Consider the following 26787-nt stretch of genomic DNA (forward strand, 5'->3'; position numbering starts at 1 on the left):
GGATTTTGTAAGGGGGGTTGCTACGTGTAAGCAAGCATGTTACAGAAGCGGAATTTAGCAGTTAGTTAATTACCTGTTACTCAGTTTCCCAGACATCTCAAAGGTCAAGATGTTTTCAATAGATTATCCCTGGCGCCGACCCCAGGATTACTCAAGGGTTAGTTATTACCCCAGGGTTAGCGATTACTTAGGGATTAGTTAGTGAAGAATGTTCTTCAGTAAATGAGTAAACTGACAACCCCTTTGGTTGTCGTGAAGGCCTCTGGGAGTTTGGGTCAATGGCACTGAGTTATAACATTACGTGTCATTTAATTTAAAACAATGTGAACCAAAAAAGAGCCACATACTGAACCTGACATGCTGAGGGGAGGCCCGCATGGTGGGCCTTACAAACTCCGAGACCTACAGTAACCACACAAGACGGTCTGAATATAAAAATTATTAACCAGTAGCAGGTCAAGGTGGGTAGCTGCATCTTAGGCCTGTAGTTTCCTTGACAAAAATCTATCTTTATCTTTGAAATTGTCTCTTGTCTTTTTGCAGCTAATATAATAAACCTTTAAACTGTCAGAGTAATTTTATTCTCTGGACCCCTAGAAGGCACAACCACCAGCACCGGACCATGAGACGACCTTGTTAACTTGCTGCCCGCGTACCATCTCTATGGACTGTAAAGGTTAACTGTCCTGTACCCACAAATGTAAAAGAAGTATGTGTCTCTTGCCCTGGCCACTGTGACTCAGTGGTAAGAGCATTGGTCCATGCACTGAAGGGTCTGGAGTTTGATTTCCAGTGAGGGGCATGTACATCCCTGACCCCTGAGGGCGCATGCTGAAGGCAACCAATCGCTGTGTCTCTCTCACATCAGTGTTTCTCTCTCTCTCTCTCTCCCACTCTCTCCTTCCCATCCACTCTCTCTAAAAAAAAGCAATGAAAAAAAAAAAAAAATCTGGGGTGAGGATTAACCAAAAAAAAAAAAAAGAAGTATGTGTCTCTGTTTTCTGGTTTGCTTTTTATCCAGTCTCAGAGATTTTCTTGCTTTGCTTTCCGCCCACCTCCCTAATCTGTCACCAGTGGATTTCACGTAACCTCCTTGATAGCTCTTCCTTTGATTGCAATATATAAAATAAATTGCAAAACTGTCATTCTCTGGAGCATTTTCTCAATCCATTGACATTTTGCTTCCTGGCAATTGCTGTCAATACCATACTGCATATTCCCAAATTTTAATGCCTTTGTTTTACGTTAAATTTAAAGATTACTTTGTTTCTTCTAGCCTAAGAATTTTAATTTTAAAAGTTCATTGACTTGTGAATCTTACCACATCCTTGGAGGACAACTCATATAAGCAATTATTAATGAACAGGTTACTTTTGATGCCTGATATTCTGAAGAGGTGGGAAGGGAAAGAATACATAGACTTGTAGCACTTTTGATTACATAATATCAAAATTTTCCATCATTACTTGATTATTATATGTGCCAAACAAATCTTTTAAAATTAATCACATATTTGGTAGATACTTTAAGTTATAGGCTCATGTCTTTCTTCATATCTGGGAATTTTTCTTCTACTTTTTGTTGTTGTTAATCCTCACCCAAGGTTATTTTTGCCATTGATTTTTTTTTAGATAGACTGGAAGGGAGGGAGGTAGAGGGAGAAACATCAATGTGAGAGATATACATCGATTGGTTGCCTCCTGCCTGTGCCCCTACTGGGGCTGGGGATCAAACCTGCAACCCAGGTATGTTCTGTTGACTAGGAATAGGCCGACATTATAACCACTGAGCCAGGCTGGCCAGGCTCAATATGTTTTAAAGGCCTCAGCTTTCTCTCTTATCACATTTATTAAACACTGCACCATCTTCTTTCCCTTTCAATTTAAATACTTGATAAAATTTTTGCTCTCATTTTAGTAAGATTTCTTCACCTACCATCTTGAACAATGCTATTTATTTTAGGATCTAAGATATTGTTTATTGATTACACAGTTTCTAGGATTAATGGTTGCTAGGAGCTGGTGGGGACAAGGTGGTTGGCATTGGGAGGAAAGTGAGAATGACTTTACTGGGTACGGCATTTCTCTGTGGATCTGTGAAACGTTCTAAAATTAGATAGTGGCTATAGTTACACAATTTTTTGAATATACTAAAAACCATTGAATTGAATACTTTAAATGAATTAATTGTATGCTATATAAATATCTCAATAAAACAGTTCTATAAAATATAATAAAGGTCTGAAATTGAGGTTTGAGGGGAAAAAAATAATCTGCTGACCTTCATGTCAGCCTTTCTCAGCAATTCAAAATTGAAACTACTAACATCAGGTATTATACTTTGTTTTAGTACTGGGATATTCATTTGGGCAGTTGGTCTCCATGTTTAATGGATTAAAAAAGTTTTCCACCCTGGCCGGTTTGGCTCAGCTGTTAGAGCGTCGGCCTACGGTCCAGAGAGACCCGGGTTCAGTTCCTGCTAAGGACATGTACCTCGGTTGCAGTTTGTCCCCGGCCCTGGTCGGTCGTGTGGGTGGCAGCCACTCGATGTGTCCCTTTCACGTCGATGTTTCTCTCTCTCTCTCTCTGTTCCTCTCTCTCCCTCCCACTCTACCTGAACAAAAAATGGAAAAATGTCCTCAGGTGAGGATAAAAAAAAAAGTTTTTCCTTTTGCTCCATTACTAGAATTTTACTACACAAATTTTCCTACCTGCCAGTTTGCCTACAATTAACAGTCACTCTGCTTTTTTTTTTTGTTAGAAGCTGGGTACAGTTGTAGGAACTGTATATAAATAAGAGTTCATTGGTTCCATGTAGATGTCATTAATGACATCCAAAGTACAATATATCTGTTTATATTTTTAAAATAATAAAGTAGGATGCCAAAATCTATTCTGTTTGCATTAGTCCTTGTTTATGTCTAAGTAAAGGATTCTGTAGATTTATCCTGAGATGAGCTTCGGGACTGAATGTATTACATGGAACTTCCTCAAACCTTTCCAGTGAAGAACCCTTGTTGGCAGAAGGCAATGAAGGTGAATTTATTGGGGTTAGGCCTGGAGAGGTGAGAGAGTCATCCAGTACTCCCCAGAGGCAGGACGTTTCTTTTAATCTCTTGTTCATATTGAAAATGAATAGATCTGCTGTAATTTAATTATTCACTCAATAAATATTCACTTTCATATACTACTTAGGCACTAAGATAAAGGAATATACAATATATCCCCAATTTTACCATTTATGAAGCTTTATTCTAATTGGGAAAGGCATATTCCAAGCAAAAAATAGAGAAAATTCATGGTGTATTGAACAATGAGGAGTAAGTAAATGGAGAAGAAGGAATGAAAGAAAGAGAGGCAGTTCAATGAGTGTTACAGTTTAAATGAGAGGTTCAAAGCAGACCTCAGTGAAGAGATAGCATTCAAAGACCAGAAGGAAGTTAGGAACCAAGACATACTGATGTCTGGGAAACAGTGTTCCAGGGAACGGAAACAGAGAATGAAAAGATGTTGGGGCAGGAATGTGACTGGGATAGTCAGAGGATACAAGGAGGTAAGTGTGGTTGGAACAGCAAGCAAAAGGGATAATAATAGGGTCAGAGCTCAGACAGGGATTGGGGTCTGGATGGTATGGGTCATGTAGAAACTTGATCTTTTTCGCTGAGTAACCTCCTTGAGGGTTTTGTGCAGAAGAGACCATTATTTGACAAGTTTTAAAAATACCACTCTAGGCACTGTAGAGAAAACCCAAAAAGTAGTGGGCAATGTAGGATTGCTATCAAACAGGTTGCTATTGCGTTAACCAGTTTGTAGGTAGCTATTGAATTAATTGTGAGATGAGGGAGGCTTGGCCAGAGTGGGGCATTGGAGCTGGTAGCAAATGCTTATTGTCTGAATGCATATTAAAGGTTGAGTTACATGATGTGTTGATGGATTGGGATGTGTGGTAGGAAAGAGAGAAAAACAATTTAAGAGTTATGTCAGCATTTTAATTTGAACAATTAGAATGCTATTTATTGTAATGAGAGGAATTAAAGGAAGAGCAGATTCACTGGGGGAGAAAGAGAGGTCTAGTTTTGGTACCTGTTAGATACCTAAGTGGAGATGTAGAGAAGTCATTTGTATTCATTGGAGCCTTGATGGAGAAAACAAGTGGTGCAAGGACATAGCCCAGCGACAGTTTACCTCCATGGCAACTGGAGGAGAGCAGAGAGTTTAAATACATTATATCTATACATATCTATACATATGTACATACAGTTGACCCTTGTATACAGTGCATGGGTTAGGGGCAACCATCCCTGTGCACTCAAAAGTCTGTGTATAACTGATCCCCTAAAAACTTAACTTTTAATAGCCAACTGTTTACCAGAAGCCTTACCGATAACATAACCAGCCAATTAACACGTATTTTGCATATTATATGCATGATATACTCTAATATTACAATAAAGTAAGTTAGAGAAAAGGCAATGTTATTAAAAATTATAAGAAAGAGAAAATACATTTATAGTATTGTACATATTTATTGAAAAACCTCTGAGCATGACTTAAACACAATTCTAAACCATTTTGTTCAAGGATCAACTGCATATATATATATATATATATATATATATATATATATATATATGGAGAGAGAGAGGGGGGTGGAGGGAGAATAAAAAAAATAATCACATGAGACTTTGCTATAGGAAGATGTGCTGTAGTTGTTTCTGTGGTGTTGAGTACTCCTGGGGTTACAAATGCTAAATGTTTGAAGAGCACTTCTCAGTAGTGGAAATATAGCTTAGGTTCACTGCATTGTACACAGTTTCATTCTGTGTACACAAAAACACGATGGGGCAGGTGCTGATATACCAGATTCACAGATCCCTTCCAGCAGCACTGAAATTCAAGAGCACTGAACATTGGACATTTTTTTCCTAACTCATCTGTTAGTAAAATCTAACCTGACCTGACCTGAATAGTGTCAAGCTCTTTGTAATCTTTATTTATTTTAAATGATCCTACATTTGTCTTCTGAAATATTACTGTGTGATTACAGGGAGCTGCTTAAGACTCCAACTGGAATGCTACATAATATATGGTACATGTGTACTCCATTAACTTTTAAAAATCTGACAAAATATCAATATCAGAACACATTAGACCCCAAGATTTTTCAATAAGGGATTGAAACCTGTACTCACGTACTCTAGAAATGAAAACTGATGCTGAAGACTCAAGTAACCTGCCCAAGGCTATGAGTAGTAAATACTAGAGCCAGGCCTGACTCTGTGTGAGTCCAGGAAATATTGCAATTAACTTTGGAATCTGCCCTTGCAAGTCACCTTCTTTGGAAGCAGACTTATGCATACGGCCACTTAAAACTTATAGTACAATCAGGGACTCAATGCAGAGGAAAGAGAAATCCCAAGAGAACTCGTATAATCTCTTCTTGGGCACACCTGAAAAATTTGGATGCCCATCAACAGAGAGGTACCTGTCTATCTGTGTGTTTGTCTGTCACAATGAAGAAAGTGACTCAGAATCAGAAACACACACACACACAAAACACTTCTTTTTTCATGGGAATCATGTAGCTCAGAAGCAAACTCTCTCCAGTTAGAGGAATTGACACGTCCAGACAGCACCTGCCTTCTCCAGAATTATCCAGTTGAACAGCTGCATGTGCACAACGTATGAATTCATGATCAAAAGGAATTTATTTTCTAAAATCCATTATTTTCTACACCACAACCACTGCTGATAATAGTTAACATTGACTGAATGCTCACAGTTTTCCAAACACTGTGTCCCCTCTCCGCTCTCCCCTCTGGGATCTGTCAGCCTGTTCCATGCAAAAACATTACTGTAAAAATGAGACACCAGCCTGGCCAGTGTGGTTCAGTGGATTGACCATGGTCCCATGAACTGAGAGGTCCTGGTTCTATTACCAGCCAGGGTACATGCCTGGGTTGTGGGCTTGATCCCCAGTAGGGGGCATGCAGGAGGCAGCCAATGTTTCTCTCTCTCTGAAATAAAAAAATCAATAAAAACATTAAAAAAACAAACAAAAACAATGAGACACCAAACAATATTTCTATTCAACATTATACAGATGGAAAAAAGTAGGTTTACAGTGGTTTGTATGGAAAATAATACAATAATTAATAAATAATAATACAAGAATAAACTGTTTTGCACACTCACAACTGTAAACCTACTTTTGCCTCATGGTGTACTGAAAATTTTAACTGTGGCAGTAAGACCCATAAAAAAAGTAAATAATAATAGCCACTACTTTTTGCAAGCCTACCATGTGGGGGTCATACCCTTTACATATATTATCTCATTTTATCCTTACAATAATCCTGAAAGATTACTATTGTTGATGTTGTTACTGGCTAGGAGTAGCCTTTGTCTCCAGATATTGCTAGTGGAAGTGGGCTTCTTGCGGTATCCCAAGAAAAGGAATTTTCTTAGACTAGCACATGAGGATATGACATTATAGAAAGCTTTATTTCTGTGGAATCACACCCCTGAATTTCCAAGGTTTCATTTTCTTCAGTCCTGCCAAGGACAAAGTCCCAATTTGCCTATAGCAGGGCTAAATTCAGGGCCTGTGCCCAAAGTTTCCATTCTATACTTACACACTCCAATCCAGCATTAGGCTTGTGTTTCCCCACTGCAGTTCATTAGTCCATTGCATGCAGGGTGCACGTGGTCATGTGGCTAAGAAGGAAACGGGGAAAATGCAAGGAAGCAGGAACATTAGAGCCCCATGGGTCTAGAGTGACAAGAGAGCAATAAGAGAGAGAATTTCCTTGTTTAGGGGATTATGTATTTCTAAATTTTCAAGCACTTGCAGTGGCCACACCAATTCTGGCCAATGATCTCTGTTCCTAAGTGTGACTGACAGGTAAGTACCTTTCCTATGTCACCCCAGCTTTACTGGATATGTGTTTATCTCTCCTTTGTTGAATCCCTTCCCCCAGTGTTTTGCAGAGAATTGGCTGGTGGTTCTCTGGGGAGTGCAAAGTTGCAGCTTCCTGGTGAAGCCGCCCAAATGGCCATGCCTATAATGTCTGGCCTTCCCTTTGCTCCTTTCCTATTATTAGTAACTACCTAATAACAATGGTATCACTGTCATATTATAGCTGAGAGAACAAAGATTCAGATAGTTATGTCACTTGCCTGTGGCTGTCTACCTACTACTTGCTCCTTTCTGTTACAGAGCTGAAGCCTTAAAGTCTGAGAAGAAGAGGGTTTCTATACATAGTTTACCATCCTGTTGTATCCTAGGAGAGAGATTTTTAGCTATTGGGTATAGTTTGGTGATAACATCAGGGTCAGAAGCAGTGAAAACAGGACTGCTTACACTTTTAGGCTCCATCCTGTCATTTTACAGGGTTTTCTTACCTATTTACCCTTTTCTTTTTTTTTCTTGCTCTCTACCGAGGACACTTTTGGTGAAACACAAAAGGAGACCCTGACTCTGTTGTCTTAATGAGTCATTCTGCTATTGGAAACCTTTGATAATAGTAAGGGACATGTGCTTTTCCTGTAGGTGTCAATCTCTGAAGGAACTGAAGAATGTAAAGCTACCTTTAGTGGAAGGGAAGAATCCATGGATCTGATCCTCTATTCCCTCCATAAAGCTTTAAAGAGGAAGGGAATAGCTGAGGAAATGATGAGACAATCTGACTCCAGAGGGGAGACCTGTTGGTGGGTACAGTTTGCCTTTGCAGAGCTAAGCTGCTTGGACTTTTCAGGTATATTAACAGGAGTTTTAATGTGAATGAATTTTACCTATCAGTTAACAAGTATAAATGGAAGAAAAGAGAAGACATATTGAACAAAGGACTACCATTTATTTATTTTTTCTTTGTTGATTTTAGAGACAGAGGAAGGAAGAGGGAGAGAGAGACAGAAACATCGATAAGAGAGAACATTGATTGGTCACCTCCTGCACACCCCACATTGGGGATTTGGTCCACAACCTGGGCATGTGCCCTGACCGGGAATCAAACCAGTGACCTCTTGGCGCATGGGTTGACGCTCAACCACTGAGCCCCACTAGCTGGGCAATACCATTTCTAAGTAGAGAAAATACAGCAAAACATTCAGTTTTAATTAGCAATAGCCCTAAGAGTCTGATTTACTATGGGGATTATAGAACATATAAACAGTTATCCAATGTCATAGATTGCTGTGGTCACAAGCTTAGCATTTCTAGCAAGAAAAAAAAAATTATCAAGAGAGTGAATTGAAAGCTGAGAGCCTCTGGAGAACCCTTGGTTGACAGGTCACAGGCATAGAAAGTTGAGGCTCTTTCTTCTACATGTTCCTTATGTTGAGCAAGTGTGTTAAATCTGAGGGAAAGAGACCAAGTGCCAGCTAAGAAAAAGCCGAGTCAGCTGATCCAGCTGCCAAGTTAGCCTTCTGGAAAATAACAGTCCACACATTAGGTAAAGAGCATGTCTTTTCATGTAAAAGGCAGCTTGAGACTAACCAAGGATGACTCTAATACAAGGATAGAAAGGGATTACAAACATATTGCTGGATGATACAGAACTGCTGCCTAAAAAAGTGATTATCTTTTGTTATCAGACAAAAATAAAAATAAAAATCAACAATTAATCAGGAGAGTGGGAATTAGGTTAGGAGGGAGATAATAGCATGTAATTGAGTTCATAATTACTTGATTTGTTTAGATCACTTTATATCTGTTTCTGTTTAAAAGTTTATAAGTGTACTTAGGCATGAAAGAATTATAACCTTTTTTTTTTTGATGAAATTAATACAGGCTAAAAATTCAGAAAATACAGAAAATCATAAAGAAGACAAAAATCACCTTTACTCTCACCTTAAGGGATAACAGCTATTAATAAAATATGTATACATAAACATGTGTGTTTAAACAAAGTAATATTTTATATGCTTTTTTGGTAGTTTATCATTTTTACTTGATATATCCTGCATTTTCTGTAGATCAACAGAGATCATTATTTTAATAGTTTTCCTTTATTTCATCATATGTCTGTACCATAATGTTTTTTAACAAATGTTATTCTTAAAATGGTTAGTCTCTGTGATTTGAATCATCCTCTTCTTGGCTTCCATCCTTTACCCACAGACACATGTGGTTGGGATTCAAGCCTACTTGTTGCCTAAGGGCCAACATAGATATTAATCAGAGTCCTTTATTTCCCCATCAACATGGCTTGAAAGATGATTTCTTCCGACCGCTAAAGTATGGAAAGACAATGGCTGATTAGACAGACATTATCATGAACAACACTCTCTAAATAGGAAAGTTCAAAACAAGTTACCAAAAAATAGAAAACTGAATTATATTTAAAGAGAATAAAACACTGAAGTAGAATATATTTCTGAAAGGATCCCTGAATAGAAAACAAATATCTTGGGAAAGTTTACAAAAGCATTCAAGCATGGGGAAAATAAAAATTAAAGTAAGCAATAATATCTTGCAATGAAGGATTATTTAAATGGGGAAAAAAAAGGACAACTACTTGAATTTTTCTAATTTGGTTCTATTTGCAACAACTGTTGTAATATCCTGATTGGAATTATTAATTCTTTTTTTATCCTCACCCGAGGACATTTTTCCATTTTTTATTCAGACAGAGCGGGAGGGAGAGAGAGGAAGAGAGAGAGAAACATTGACATGAAAGGGACACATCGAGTGGCTGCCACCCGCATAACCCAACCGGGTTACATGCCCTACAACCGAAGTACATGCCCTTAGCGGGAATCAAACCCGGGTCTCTCTGGACTACAGGACGATGCTCTAACTGCCGAGCCAAACTGGCCAGGGCGGAATTATTAATATTTTTATTTAGTTGTATTAACATAGAAATGTACCCTTGTCTTGTATAAAGCCATCAGTTGAAAATAAGAAGAAAACATGTACTTTCTAAGTTGATGCCTGTAGTGAGCTTGATAATTTACCATGAGGCAATTCTTCTGGCAATATACAGCTCATATTCTTTTCATGAATTTCCCAACAAAGGACAGTAGCTAAAAATCTGATTCTATTATGTTTAGCTGATTCATTTTCTTTTCCCCTTCTTAACCTTCACAGACCCTGTTATACTACATAACTTTCTAGTCATAAATGGCCATTAGGATTCATGCTCCTAATATCCTGATGTGCTGAACTGTCTCAGATGGCTAGAGAACCAGGTGACTCCATGTTCAATGGCACAGAGAGTTATTTGCTTATTTTGATTACTTTCTCGTGGAAAATTCTCATGGAACATTTCTAGTAAATACAGTTCTGTCCTTCATTTTAAAGTTTCGTACATACATCTCTGAGATCTTCCATGTTGAGAGGAATGGTATTTATTTGGATCACCTTGGGACTCCTTTTAATTAGCATATATCCCCTTGACCCCTTGCCTTCTCTTACCAGGTGAAGATAATTTCTCTTAGGAATTTTGGAGATGGTGCCATGATCATGCTATGGTCTTCAGATTTCCACATTCAAATCTTGGAGCTGAGGGACAGGGAAAACCTGAAAATTAAGCTCCTCTCTTCCAATGTTGACATTTTTGCTTATAGTAGGAAAAAATGCTTTAGGTCAATTAGACACTAAATGTCTGTCTCTGTCACTAGCAAAGTAAAGCTATGGGGAGTTCAGGTTTTATCCCACACATGTTGGAGTATGAAAAGTTCTAAGAGATAAGAGGACAAAGAAGGGCAGTAATGTAGAATATGTACTACTATGACATACATACTAGAAGCAAATTTGTGAGTAATCTTCAATCAAGATTGGAGTACTTTTTATTGCCATGCACTGGGACCAGCTTGTTAGGTTTTGCCTTCAAGGCATATACTTGTTTTACTTCCTTTTCCCTCAAAATATCACAGTGTCTCAGGCCTGGTTTCCATTTGTCAGTTCTTCTCTTTGATGTCTGATTAAATCCTTTTTGTCCTCTTCCCTAATTGACTTTGACATCAATGAGTATTTAGGGGCCTGTGGAGGGTGACCACACAATTAATATAGTTTACTAGTTTCTGTGTGCAGATCACACTTGTGTGAACTCAACTTCTGAGCCTTCAAGTCTCTTTCCACTGACCTGGAATATAGAGCCTGTTTGAATTTTTCTTCCACTCTGAACATGAAGACTGAGTATATTTTTCACACTCATTACACAAAGAAATGAACCTAGTTCCTGAATTTCTGACCATAACCTCTTTCTAGGACAGTGAGACAATCCTGCACAGAGATACTTATCTTCAGGACTTTTAATTCATATAAACTCTCAGTGCAGTGCCTTTCACATAAATGGCAGCCCATCTTGGCCTTCAAATCTATCCATCTCGGTGCTGTTCCTATGATGTGTTATAACACAATTCAAGTTTCTTTTTTTTCTCTTGCCTCTGGCACAATACTGTACATGAATTTATCAAATGTATGGTTGTACTTGGTATATATTAGAAGAGTCAAGGTCTCCTTAATTCTAGACCCTGGGTTGTGACTAATTCTGTGAGATCCAGTTTAGCTGGTGGAGCTGGGTAGAAGGTTCTGGAAAATATAAGCAGATCAGAAATTAATCTGTTTCCACTACCCAACTTCTATAGACACTAGGTAACCACAGTGGATGAGCAAATAATTAGACAAAATGCCAGTTTGAAATTCCATGGAAAATTTTCTATATATTTCTACACTTAGTAGAAACTCACATACCATTGCCTAAGTTTGGTTTTCTGCCTAAGTCCCACAGTTCTGACAGCATTCCCCAAAAGTTGTAATCCCGATTTCAGTGTCATCTCCATGATATTCCTTTGAGTTGCTGCCATTATCTTAATAATCATTATGGTTGGGGTTCACCTGGATCCCACTCTTGGTATATTATCCCAATGGTTTGATGGTCATGCTGAAAACATACTCTTGGGCTACCTGATAATTTAAATTCATTGGTTCTATACCTTGGTTGCCCAAGCCCCACCCTAAACCAATGGAATAATTATTTTGAGGATGATGATTTTTTATACTTTTAAAAAAGTTTTCAGGTGATTCCAATGTATAACGAATTTTAAGGACACTTGTTTTTATTTCATTCAAGATACAGCAGAGTGAGGAAATTGAGATACAAAATCCTTGATAATCACTCCTCCCCTATGAGCATATATACACTGAATTCTACCCTAAATAAATCTAGGATGGATTCTGGCTGAAATCATATGTAAAGAAATAAAGGATGGCAAATGGAATGTATAATGTTCATGTTTGCAACTGGTTTTATTAAGGGAGCTGCCTGTGGTTTTCCATGATGTGTCATACAGAAAGTTCCCCAGATTTTTTTTTCTAAATGTTATGTTTTCCCTCCAAAGTTTCATATGAACAGAAACCACAAAGAAAAAAACCATTATACTCTCTCTCTCATTTACCATTGCCTGATTTATTTATTTATTCCTTCCTTGATTTATTCTTCTCTCCCCCACCCCAGTTATCGAGCTCTGCCAGGTGCCTTAGGAGACCTGCAGGGACCACATGGCTCCGTGGCTCCGGATGTAGAGCACCATGGAGAAATGGAGTTTTTTATTTTTGTGTGTGTGGTACAAAATTCTTGTGGAACATCTCTGGTGAGTGGAGTTCTCCAACTCTAGATTTTGGTTTCTTCTATCTAGTCCACAGTTTTGAGGAATCAACATGTGCCCCTGAGCATTTTCCGGTGGAATATATGAACAATGCTCACTCAAAAATGCTAAATCCTCCTGTCCAAGTCCTCTCTTAGCAGGGAAATCTAAAGGAGACTCTCACTTCTCTGAGGCTTCAAAGTCTTTTCTGTTCTATACTGTGGAAAGGTAAGAGCGAAATTAAGGAAAACACCAAAGCAATGGAGAAAAACATTATGAAATCTTAATAGCTTTGAGGTGTATGTTTTCATAACCAAGGAACAAATTGCTAATACTGCTATGTTGAATAAAGTTGGCATATTTAAGAGAAAAAAATACAGGCATACAGTAAAATTTGAATTCCAGATGAACAATGACCATTTCTTAGTCTCATGCATTATATGGGATATATTTATACTAATACTTTATTTTTTCTTATAAAAATGTAATTATTGACAGTATTACAGATGTTTCCTATTTCCCCCACTTTCCCCCCCTTCACCCAACCTCTACCCCACCTCAAGCCTTCACCACACTATGTCTGTGTCCATGGGCTATACTTCATTTGTTGTTTATCTGAAATTCAAATTTAACTGGGCATCCTGTAAATTTTCAAACAATCTTAAATTTTAGATAGGTTACCTAAATTCTACTCTGAAAATTTAATTTTACTATTTCCCTGAGTTGTTTTCTTAAAAGTTTATAGTGGTATGTGTCCTTTATTTCAATGATTCTCAGGGTATGGTCTCTGATAATTAATTAGAAATATAAGTTTTCAGGCTCCACCTTAGACCTATTAAACAAGTCTAATAAGTCTTGTTGAAATAGTTAAATTTCAAATAACTAAAAATTAAAAAATTGTATAGCATTCATCACAAAATTGGCACTCAGCAACTAGTAGTGGCACTTTGTTGTCACCATTATTATCATTCTATATGAGTATTATTTGCATTCTTTGGTGAATGTTGTGAAATTGCACAGGACACAGACTTTTTTCCAACAGGCAATAATTAATAGTGAACTATAGCAAAGAATATTTGACTTTAAGACATGCATTGCCTGAGTGAATGAGTCCCTTCAGGTCTCTGCCTCTTAACCCTCAAGTTTCAAGAAGAAGCACCACAGCCAAGCCTCAAATTATGATTTCATTTTCTCAAGGAAAAAAAATGAATGATTGAAATGAATATAATACATCGAGTACATGCTGACTTCAATAAAGTTAATTTTTCAGAAAGGTATCTTAAATTATATAACATAGAACTGGGTTTTTGGTTTTTGTTGTTGTTGTTGTTCAGTTCTTTTCATAAGGCAAGTACAGTGGGAAACTCAGAGATTCATTTTACACTGTGGGAAGTGAGAGGGTGGTATAGTTTGGGTCACTGTTTAAATTGTGGGAACACACACACCAACCAACGTGAAGTACATTTTCAACCATACACCAGAGCCGAAAATAATGTGTTCTGAATTAGACCAAATGGCAGCTTCCTTCTGGAAGGCATCATGAGTTAGAGAAATGATGCTAGAACTTGTGCTAGTATAATTTAGATAACAAAAACAGGCAAGTTTCTTAATTTGTGTCTCTGTGTATCTTTATCTGTAAAAATGAACAAAATATTATATTTGGTACCTATTTCATAAGCGTATTGTTAAGACAAAAGAGATTATTGGAGAAGATGTTAGTTATGTTTCAATTTTCAGAGCAATTTTAGAGTCCTGAGACTAGCATAGGATCTGTCATTGGATAAAATATGGATATGGATTTTCAAGACATTTTGTAAAATTTTATGTGGGTCCAGCAGGCTGTAGTGCGTAGGGCTTCTAGGATATTCAGATTTTCTGAGCAGAAGCAGACTCATTGAATGAGGGCCAGAATGAACTGAGGGGAAGTTGGCTTAAGAGGGATGTCAGCATTTTCAATTTTCATTATCATTAAACTGAATTTATAAAATTGCATTCAACTAATTCATCAGCCCTATTTCTTCCCATATCCAAGGTGATGTTGTAAACCAGGAGCCAGAATATTCTTTGGATGGGTATTTCCCCAAATCACTAACCCATTCTTTTTTTTTTTTCTTGTTTTAATCCTCACCCGAGGACATTTTTGCATTTATCTTGAGACAGGGCAGGAGGGAGAAAAGAGGACAAGAGAGAGAGAAACATTGATGTGAGAGACACATCGAGTGGTTGCCCCCCACAGGACCCTGACAGGGGCGGGGGCAAACTGCAACCGAGGTACGTGCCTTTAGCGGAACTGAACCCAGGTCTCTCTGGTCCGTGGGCTGATGCTCTAACTGGTAAACCAAACCAGCCATGGACACTAAACCATTCTTAAGTGGTAGAATGGTCAAGTGGGCCTCTCCTACATAAAAAATCAGAATTGTCTCCAGATCATTGGCATTACTTCAAATATGTATATGCATTTGGAATCATTGGAGTTTACTTTTTTCCTTGGCTTTGGACTGTTTTATCCATAGTTACCTTTATTATTACAAACTAAGTCCCTGACCTAAGAGAGCATTATGACACATACCTTTGCAGCTGGAATGCTAGGTAAGGAAGGGCTTACTGGTTTCAAATAGGTAATGACTTTCATAACATGAATGTCAGAGATTGAACTCTTTGATATCAAATTAAAGAAGTTCTTTGTCATATTTGCAGTCAGAACATTTCTCAAAGTCACATTCTTAGAATTAACATAACTTCAAATGGGTAACATGGTTATGAGTAAAAAATAAATTAAAATCAGAACTGTGTGTTAACATAATTTCCTTAAGTAATATCTATGGCTATTGATTTTGCAGAGATTTCTCTAACTAGCAGTAGAGATAATTACTAAGGACAAAGAATTAGTACCATTAGACAAAACACAAATATATAGTCATGTCTTGAAGTTTTGGAGTTCAGTTTAGTTTCCATAAAGAAAATTATTTAAGTCCAAGTATGAGAGTATAAGATTAAAGGAATCTGATTATTTTAAGGAAGGAATTTAATTACAAAGCCATGTTTATAAATTGGGCTTTTCATTTATTTATTTTTGCCAATTCTTTCACCAGACAAGTATTTTTTTTTTATATTGGGAAAATTTAAACTTGAATCTCTATCCTCTAAAGAGTTTTGCCAATCTTTCATCCAAGTGCTAGGGGAAAGAAAACAAAGCAACGTTTATTTGAGTGTAACATGTGCAGGTAATTTGAGAACACTTTATTTAATGTAAAGGTTTTATGTAACATCACTATTAGCTCTGAGAATGGAAGTGGACACTGATTTCTGTACTTACATATTAATATGATTAGGCTTTTTGCTAGTTATATTTTCTTTGGTTTTGCTGAAATTAAGCCAATACTCCATTACTCCATTATTATAGAATCCCTTCCTTGTATTAGGACATATGCTGTGATTTCAAAAAAAAAGAAAAAAAAAAATGCATCCCGTGGTTAATGATGTGCTTCCAAAATAGACTTGTAGGCCTGACTTGGTAACGAGCTGAACATATGGTGCACATCTACCGGATTCTTGGACAGGCGGAGGGACACGTGGCCAAAGGCAGCAGTGAAGTATGCCAGGACGTTAAGACACTTACAATGAAATCTTCATTGATTATAAGAATTGATGTCCCTGGCTTTCAATGTTCCTGTGAATCTAGGATTTTTATGCGGAACATCTACACCAATCTTTCAAAATTATCAGAGAATTCTTGAGATTCCTCTAGGCCACATCTCCATAGAAACTTCAGTAACTCTCTATGTTGCCTGTATTCATTTTATATGTCAGTTTCCCCAATTCTGACTCAGCCTCAAATTCAATAAAACACTGAAAACAATCTTTACTATTAGGTTTTCAGGGGGTGAGGGAGAGGGGCTTCTGTGTGTAACAAATATTTTACTATTGGAATAGTTTGACTTCATACCAACAATCCTTAAAAGGCTTCCTTCCTACTCTGAGTATGCAGAAACAGTTAATTTTAGATCGGGTGTTGGCGGCCACGGCCATTTAGTTAACCTAATCAAGCACAAAGGTCAGTCGGAAATTGTCTTAGAACAGGTTCATTTGATAACAAGTAACAGAAATCTGTTTGAGGTTCTTAAAGCAAAAACGGAGACTTCATTGTTAGGATATTAAATTTTTTTTTTTAGAACACAAGAGCAGAAAGTGGAAAGACAAGGATTAAAAATATAGAGTTGTCAGCAACTAACTATTGTCTCAGACTCTTTCCACCCAGACCCTGTGCTCACTCACCTGTTTTTCTCTGTAAAACTAGTTCATTCTCCAATCTCTCCCTGCAGAAAGGCTCTCTGGGTGTGTGTGTGTGTGTGTGTGTGTGTGTGTGTGTGTGTGTGTAACTAGACACACCCAGTTTTATACCTCTGGAATTCATTAAAACCTATTTCCACCTGTTAAAAATTATTAGGTATGAGAAGAATGTATTAATGCACAAAATTTTTAATTAGAGCTCTATCATAGGTTTCTGTTATTCCTTATAGAGAGGACATTTTTAAGTTTAGAGAAGGTGAAATTTGTGATAAAAATGTTAGAACTAGTGAATGAAATAAAATCAGCCACATGCCTTCAGGCAAAATAAATAGAGTGGCATGAATCTTCTTTATTGTCATAAAACATCAACTAAAGAGTGACATATATAAATATTATTTAAAATATGAATTTCATTAACTGGTAATAGAGTGGACATATTTCATTATATTTGGGGAAACTCTCAAATTCTAGGATAATTCCATCTAAACTCAGGTGCAATTTTGAAATACACAGTGAACACAAGGAAAAAACTACAGAATTTTTTCTTAGCGAAATATAAGGATAGACAGTCAAGCTTCCTGATTAGTAATGTACAATATGATTCAGATGAAATGCAAAATTCATAGCAACCTCATTTATAGTGTAAGATAGAAATAAAGGCTACTAATAGGCCATAAATCCAATGAAAATTAGAAATATAATGCTTGTCCTGTTACAGTTTGTTTGGTGGGAGAGGGGGACTGTAGATTATTAAAAACTATCATAACCTTTAAAAGGAATTGTTTAAACTGCTGATCCATCTACAGTCACAAGTGATATTAGTGAGACACATCAAAACTTCTAGAAAATAAATGTTGGAAAGATAATTTAGTAATTTTATAAAATACCACGGATTGTGGTAGCCTTGAAATTATGGACAAAAATAAAATTTAATGCCACAAAATCACTGTAGACTGATGGGCCTACTTATGTTGTGAACTAAGCCTTAGGTATAATATTTTTCTTTCAAATACGAGCTAAATGAAGGACAACTGTTAAAATATGTCACTTTGTCAAACTTCACATACAAGAGAAGAATAGTTTTAACCCATTAGTGAGTCTGTGATGAACTATGAGGTAGAACATAGTTTGTGATTTAAATCTTTTGGTCAGAGGGCATTTCTCTGGATTCAAGTGAGTATACCCAGAACAAATTCCACTCTCTACTGTATGCACAAGGGAGCTCTCCCTCCATGAAAAACCCAGGGGGCTCTTGAGAGCACCTAATGAGGTTGTTAAGTTATCAGTCATGTAAAAGGAAGGCCTATGCATCTAGGACTTTTATCTCAAAATGAAATGATTATAGTTAGTGTTTGTTCAGAAAGTCCTCTCTTCTCTGTCCAAGGGACTTCACATTTTTCTTGGAGAAAATTTATGTGAAATCCTATGATATCAGCTTTGTATATTAGAACAGCTTGAGACTTATTTGCTTATTTAAACAACTAAATATTAACTTTTCAAAAGATGAGATTATATCAATAATTGCCATGGCAGGTATCATTGCAATAATTACAAAACTGGATCACTGGAATACTCACCTTGATCAAGATGAGTTGAATTCCTGTGATGATTTCTTAACAACTTGGTTATGAAGTCATCTAAAAGAAGCACTGTACTTACTAAAGGATAATTGTTTTAGCCCGGCCAGTGTGGCTCAGCGGATTGAGCATCCTCCCATGGACTGAGAGGTCCAGGATCGTTTCCTGGTCAGGGCACATGCCCAGGTTTTGGGTTGGATCCCCAGTAGGGGGTATGCAGGAGGCAGCTGATTGACGTATGATCGATGTAGCTCTCTCACATCAATGTTTCTATCTCTCTCTCTAAAAAAATAAAGAAAAAAAAATCCCTGAAATCCAAAAAAGTCTTTAAGAAAAGGATAGTTGTTTTAAAACAGCAGTTCTCAACCTGTGGGTCACGATCCCTTTGTGGGTTGAAAGACCCTTTCACAGGGGTCACCTAAGACATAACAGTAGCAATATTACAATTATGAAGTAGCAACAAAAATAATTTTATGGTTGGGGGTCACCACAACATGAGGAACTGTATTAAAGGGTCGCGGCATTAGGAAGATTGAGAACTACTGTACATTTAAACACTATTAACAAGTACTAAGAAATAGCTGATAAACTTTCTAATACTTTTCCCTAACAAGACTACATTCATGAGTGGCTAAGAACAGTTTTGGTTTAGCCATCTTTTTTTTTTTTTTAAACCCAAAATGACACATTCAGAATAGATCTGAGGGATTGTTTCTGCTTATTGAAGGACACTTCTCAGTGTCCAACCCTATCAGAAAGTCATTTAGATACCATCTACCATTTTAGAATACACACACATGAGACACAATTCTCAGTGATGAGTAACAACAAAACTAAAATTGGAATTGTCACATTGACATAAAACCTTATTTTTATCTTAAAGTGTTTTTTCAAGCTGTTATCTTTTCATTAGTGACTAATCTTATTTTATTCTTATCATTGAGGAACCTATTTTGAATTCTGTTTTTAAATTAGATTCAATATTACATGTATTTTGTTTATTTTATACTTTCATTTTAAACTCCTATCAGATAAGATTATTTTATTTCCATTTTATTTATTTGTATAGTTAACTTCTACTTATAACAAGTAACAATAATGGTTTTTCAGTTATATAGTAATAAAGTTTCTTTTTAAAATAAATGTGTTAAAGGTAACCTCATTTATAGAATATGTAATCAAATACCACTTATGTGCTAATATGACAAAATCATATAGAAATGTAAATAACTGAAGTTTTGAAAACACTACTGGAGATTTAGAATTCATAAATATTTCCTGACCACCAGGTTTATCTGCTGTAATAGTTTGGGAAAAATAGTAGGGACTTTGGAATTAAGCAGATGGCAGTTTCAAATCCCAGCATAGCCACAAACAAGCAGTACTGATCTTAACAAGTTACTTAGATTTTTGAGCCTCAGTTTCTCCATTTGTAAAATGGGTATAATGATAGTTATTGCCAAGAGGGTGTTGTGATCATTATTTATTAAAAATCAAATCTAGTATGTTTGATATCTATATATTCACTTTTTAATGCCAGAATTAGCAAAATTAAAGGCTAGCTATAAAATCTCCTGCAGACTTTGGAAATTCTTTAAAATGGGATGGATGGGTCAAATGTGATTTTTTTTTAAAAAAAGAAAGAATAGACAAAGAAAAAGTCATGATAGTGCAAAGTGAATACAGTTTTAGGAGTGTTATCTCATAGGACTTGAAGTATGATATAGTACTTTGGTTAGCTGTGATAATTCATTGCAGATAAATTTAAATCTTGTATTGAACCAAGGAATAGAGCTTGATATTCAGTGTCAGTTCTGAAACCAAACTTCAGTTCTCAATGTCAAAGTGATTTCCAAGTTCTTTGTTTTTGTGTCTGAGTAGGTATTAACTCACAGGAACATCATACAGTTTTTCTTTTTAGCAGTAATCATGCCTCTCTCCCTCATTCAGGGTATTATATAAATAAAGAACATTTGATAATCATTTTGCAATTTTCAGAGCAGCAGCAACAGGCCTTTCACGTTAGGAACCAGGCATTGGTTGCACCATGAAATTTAAAGAAACCCATTCTTATTCTGTCCAGATATCTAACAAAACAGTTACATTTTTATAAACCTTGAGCCGGTAAATGGGGCCCTAGTGATGGTCACATTATATTTTTCATTTCTTACTAAGCTTTTATAGTCTTAAATATTACTGAAATCCCCTGCCCCATAATGTGGGCCTGATATTGCTAATGACAGATTCCAGGCCAGGATATATACTGTTTTCATTCAATAAACATTTATTTGTCCTTATCTCTTGGATACCAAGTGATTGTAACACTGGCCCTGAATGAAGCTGCTCACGCTATCTGAGGTGGGGCAGCTAACTAGACTGGTGAACAAGGAGGTGGCATCCAGGTGGGCAGCCTCTGATTTGCTCTGGCTTCATCTTGTCACCAAAAGGGCCATTTGTCCTGGAGCCTGGGAGGGAGCAGGGCTGAGTGTCAGATTCCAGATTCCCTTTAAGATCTGCCCTTTCTCACTAGAAGCAAAATTGGAGGCATCACCCACCTCAGAACATGCTTATTATCCCACCCCTCAGATCCTGCTTGTTAGAAATTCTACACCGGGGCTGAGTCCCAGGCAATGCCTTAATATGGCCCTAGCTGTTCCTCATATCACACGTACACTCATGTATGCATACACACAATGTATCAAATAAACATTTTACAAACACTATATAAAGCATAGGAGAATATTATTGGTGAAGGATTTTTTGTGAAATGATGGTGACTTCGTTATTCTCATACAGCAAGCTTTATGTATATCAACTTTAATTGAATTTCTTGGGGTAACATTGGTTAATAAAATTATATAAATTTCAGGTGTACAATTCTACAATATATCATCTGTATTGTATTGTGTATTTACCACCCCAAGTCGAGTCTCTTTTCATCACCATTTATCCCCCTTTTATCCTCTCCTACCTTCCCTAATCCCCCTTCCCTCTGGTAATCAGCATACTGTTGTGTGTGTGTATAAATTTTTTTTTTCTTTGCTTAATCCTTTCACCCATCTCACCCAGTCCCTACCCACCTCCCTCCTGACAGCTGTCAGTCTGTTTTCTGTATCCATGAGTCTTCTAAGTTTTCCAACAGCATGGATGGACCTGGAAATTATTATGCTAAGTGAAATAAGCCAGTCAGAGAAAGACAAGTACCATATGATTTCACTTATACGTGGAGTCTAATGAACAAAATAAATCACCTTTAAACAGCTCTGATATTTTTCTTACTTGATTGCTAGCTTCTTAAAAATACCTTCTTTTTATCTTTTCTCTCCAATTTCTAAAAGCTGCTTCCTTTTCTGTTGTTCCAAGCATCTCCCTGCCCCCCCCCCCCGCCCCCGTTTGCCTATCTCTCTCAGCCAAACATAACACAGTTGGTAGCTGAACTAGCACTACCTGTGGTTTCTTATCACATAGGAATCTCAGCTCTTCCTGCGGTAAATGCTATGACTGGGTTTTACATGATAGTGTGGGAAGACAGACAGGGGCATGTAACCTGCCCTGGAGGAAATGAGGTGAGTAAGAGTAAATAGGAAAAACATGTACAAAGACATGGATTCTGTAATCAGAACATTCATTATGAGTAGACTTGAAAATGAGAATGTAAGAACATTGTATTAATCCCAGAGTTAGTAACCTCCACAGGTTACTAATTCATCAAGAAGACCTATCATACTAAACCCAACAGTGTGAGTTTTATGTAAAACCATCAAAGAATTCAAAGCAAGTAGATAGCATAGCATGAGGTTTGGGTTTTAGAAAGATCACCTGGCTATCAAAGGGTGTGGATCTGTGGAGAACAAGACCAGAAGCTGGTGCCAGTCAGGACACCATGGCGGTAATCCAGGTGAGAAATGGCCAATATGTGATTTAACAATTAACAATTTGGAAGTAGGAATGGAGAAAGATGAGGGACATTGTGAAGAGGAAACATTCACAGGTTTGGAAACTTGACCAGTTGTTGGAGGGGTGAGTGAAGGAAGGTAAGGCATCTAGGATGGCCTGAAGATCAATTCTGAGAGACAAGATGGTGGATTTAGTGAAGAGCTTTATTTTATTAAATTTTAATATCCAATTCCTTTTTTTCCCCATTTTTTTTTTAAAGAAATTGATTTTAGAGGGAGAGAAAGGAAGAGGGGGAGAGAGAGAAACACCAACTGGCTGCCTCCTGCACAACTCCCCACTGGGGATCCAACCCACAACCTGAGCATGTGCCCTGACCAGGAACTGAAACCATGATCCTTCAGTGCATGGAGTGATGCTCAACCAGCTGAGCCACACCAGCCAGGGCAACCCAATTCCTTTTAAGATTCTGTGGAGCAATTTTATTATAGCATAGAATCCCCCTAGAAACAGTCATATCTTTTACTTTTTTGCCAAAATTATTAATTGCAGGAATATTACTTATTTCAAAATAAAAACAATGATCTTAAGAATTCAGAAAATTCTTATAATTATATTAACAGAAATGATAATACAGAAGGGAAAAAAAAGCATTTTGCTTTAACTCTCCTGTTTTCTGACAATCTTTTTACAGAATAAGGGCTCAGGCATAATTAAGAAGATGAGAATAGGTTTTGGTTCAATTGAATTTGGCAAAAACAAACAAAAAACACACAAACTCTAATTAAGACAGTTCACCTATAAAAAATATAGAACTGAAATTAGACTCGAAATTAGGAGAATCATTAAGAGAATTTGAATTTTAAAAATGAACACGTTTTAGATTCCTTATATCCACCATAGTGCCTTGTACGGAGTAGAAGCTTAAAGAGTATTTTTTGTTTTGTTTACATTTTATGTTTGTTTGTCTCTGTGTTTCGCATATATAAAGGCGTTTTTCCCCTCTAGAATTATTCTCAACCTTATAGTTTTTATTTTGTAGATGTATTTATTCATTCTTTCAACAAATATTTGTTGTGTCCACCAAATGCTCGGCACAGTTCTAGGTACTTGGGAATACAGCAGTGAATAAAGCCAAGTTCCTGCCCTCATAAAGTTGACATTCTTGGGTAGCAGACAATAAATAAACAAGTAAAAATATAATATGCCAGATGTGATAGCTCTAGGAGAAAATAAAGCAATAGCAGGGGAGGAGTGTTTGAGAAGGAAAGCCAGGGGTTAGGTGGGGCAGGTCTTACTGTTAAGTGATACTGAAATCTAATGGAAGGGAGGGAGGGAGCCACACATATATCTGGAGGTGAAATGTCCCAGGCAACAGAATAGTGTAAAGAAACTTCTTATGTTGCAATAGAGTGTTTAACTTTGGAGTTATTTAGCATTTATGCTTGAAGCTGGGTACATCTGGACATTTGCAATGCCTCCAACACAACAACTAGCTATAAGGTCACTACTGCAAGAAGGTGCTGTGCTTCCCTTGCTGCCCACCTTCAGTTCTCAGCCTCTCCTTGAGCCCCACATCCTACTAGCATCACCCTTCGGTCTGGTTTCAGGCCAAAATGCCAAGTTTTTTCTAAACACATTTTGGATCCACCCTCCACATCTTGAAAAGGGTTTTTGATTCTATGGCATGAACTAGACATTCTATTGGATTAAGTTTAGGATAAAACATGTGATCTTCATTATCCAACCTGATTTTGCTCCCAGCTTCTATAGGCTACAATTCTCTTTGAAGAGTAAGAATTAATGAGTTGGTGAAAACATCAGCAGAGAATTGAATTCAAAATAACTCTGAAGCTATAAATTCCACAGTTGAGATGTAATGCCTCAGCATCAACTTTAATTAGGCATGAGATCTAATAACATTTTTTAAAATATACTCAACACATTTTTTTTTGCTCTGAAGATTATTTTAAATTAAATTGATTCCTGTTATTTGTTCTGAAGTATCAAAGCCTTTCTAGTATATATTTTAATCTCTTTTCTTCCCTCCTCTCCATCCTTCTGTCACTGCCAGAGTCCAGGACTTTGTCCTCTGTTGTTTGGTCAACTGAAGCAGTCTTCTAAGGGGTGTCAGGGTCTCTTCTCAAGTCAAGGCACTAGGCAGACTGATCTTATTTATAGCTCCTATCATGTTACATAAGCATCCAAAGTGTTTACTGACCTGTTATGTGTGTGTGTGTATATATATATATATATATATATATATATATATATATATATATGTGTGTGTGTGTATATATAGTTTGAGAAGGAGACAGTGTGCAAAAAAAGGATGACTTCTATGTACATGTAATAGTTGGGAAGTAAACAACCTGTCCCCCTTCAAGTCTCAAAAAACTTTTCTGTTTTTAATTTATTGTTGACACTATTACAAATATCCCCCATTTTCCCCCCTTTACCCACCTCCACCCAGTCCCCATGCTCCCATCCCTCTGGCTATCACCATACTATTGTCTGTGTCCATGGGCTATGCATATATGTTCTTTGGCTAATCCCTTCATCTTCCATTGTCTCCACCATTCCCTCCCCCTCTGACTTCTGTCAGTCTGTTCCATGTATCTATGCTTCGGGTTCTATTTTGTTCGTCAGTTTATTTTGTTCATTAGATTCCACATGTACTGGATACCATATAGTATTTAGTGTCTTTCTCTGTCTGGCTTATTTCATTTAGCATAATAACCTCCAGTCCATCCATGCTGTTGCAAAAGGTAAAAGTGACTTCTAAAACAATGTTTATTTTTTGCTCATGCTACCTGTTAGCAACTAGATCTGGGACTCAGATGGAAGGAACCAATGTGTCTGGAAACGGGAAATGAGCGAGCACTCTAGCTGAATCATCTCCCCTCAAGCTCCTGCTGAGAACTGGACACTGCCACCTGCTCACATCCCACTGGCCTATGCAAGTCAAATGTCTATAGGAGGCACCGATTAGTGAGCTTCTGATATAGAAGGGAGTAAATTTTTGGAGACAATGTTAACGAGTAATACACATATAGAATTAAATGTGTGGCATCTGACATATTCTATATAATAGTAATAATAATCATAATAATAATTAATTGTTTCCTATACCTGCCAGGCAAATCCCCAACCCTAGGTCAATGTTACTGTCTACTTTTTCTTCTATATACTCAGTAGAAAACTGCTGAGAAAACTACATAATCTTATAGAATGGTATTCCTATAAAATTAGGACATCAACATCAACTAGAACCCCTGTGCTTCTCAACAACATTTAAACATCTCCTGCTTTTAGTTCCCCTTTCACTCCCTTCAGTGCCTATACCAAACCTTTACCATTTTCTTCCAAGGTACTGCAAGGTCCTCTTCTACTTGTCTCCCTGCAGATAACTTGCCCACTAGACAAGTATAATTAGGAAAATTTGAGCCCACCATATAAAATCTCATTTTCATTTCTTGGCTTGTCCAACCAACCTACAAATTTGGCAAAGCCCATTCTTATCCTTAATGCCTTTCATCTAGGCTCCAATAATTAAATGTCTCTATGTCTGTTCAAGGCCAACTTCTCCATCTGCTTTTTATGCTATTTCTGCCTTCTTTTATAGGTGGTCATTTATGCTCCATCTTCTTCTATGTTTTCAACTTTTTTTCTTATTCTTTTCCTAAATAAAAGATTATTTGAACAGTGTTACATTCATTTTTACATCTTCTCTACTGCATAGCATAGTACTGTAGATATGACGTGTGTTTCTTACACATCAGTTGGATGAGTACACAGTAACCCTCAGAAGCTCACACTAGGCAGCATGTCTTCTGAGAGTCAGGCTATTTGCAGCAAGCCCTTCCTCTAATCTTTTATTCTATACTATAGGTTGTCACTGTGAATGATTATGGTCTGATTTGCCACTGATACAACATTTAATACTTACATAGCAGTTACTATATCATAGACATCATTCTTAGTGTTTTATATCTATTAACAAAATTAAATTTTATAACAACCCTAGGGAGTATTATTATTATTCCTAGCTTACAACTGAGAAATTCAGACACAGATGGGTTATTAGTGTATAGGTAATGGGTCTCTTTCCATATGAAATTGAGAGAAATAGAAAATATAAACAGAGAGGGAGAGAGAGAGAGAATGTAGATTTAATCTGATTCTAGATAGTAAATAAACCTCAGAATTTTTCTTATAGTAACTGATGAAATCCACAAATAGATAGCCTGAAGGAGCCAAAACATTAGTAGAAATCATCACTTAGCTGGTATGCTCACCAGAATATAAATGAAACACCCCTCCCCCTCCACTCTTGTTGGCTCCTGATGAAGCTTAAGCATTTAACTTTCCTGTTGCTTTACTCATTCTGCTGTTGCCACAGCAACTGAAGAATGTCATTCCCCCGCTCTTGTAGG

The sequence above is a fragment of the Molossus molossus genome, unplaced genomic scaffold, assembly GCF_014108415.1.
Source record: "Molossus molossus isolate mMolMol1 unplaced genomic scaffold, mMolMol1.p scaffold_m16_p_8, whole genome shotgun sequence".
NCBI classification, from domain to species: Eukaryota; Metazoa; Chordata; class Mammalia; order Chiroptera; family Molossidae; genus Molossus; species Molossus molossus.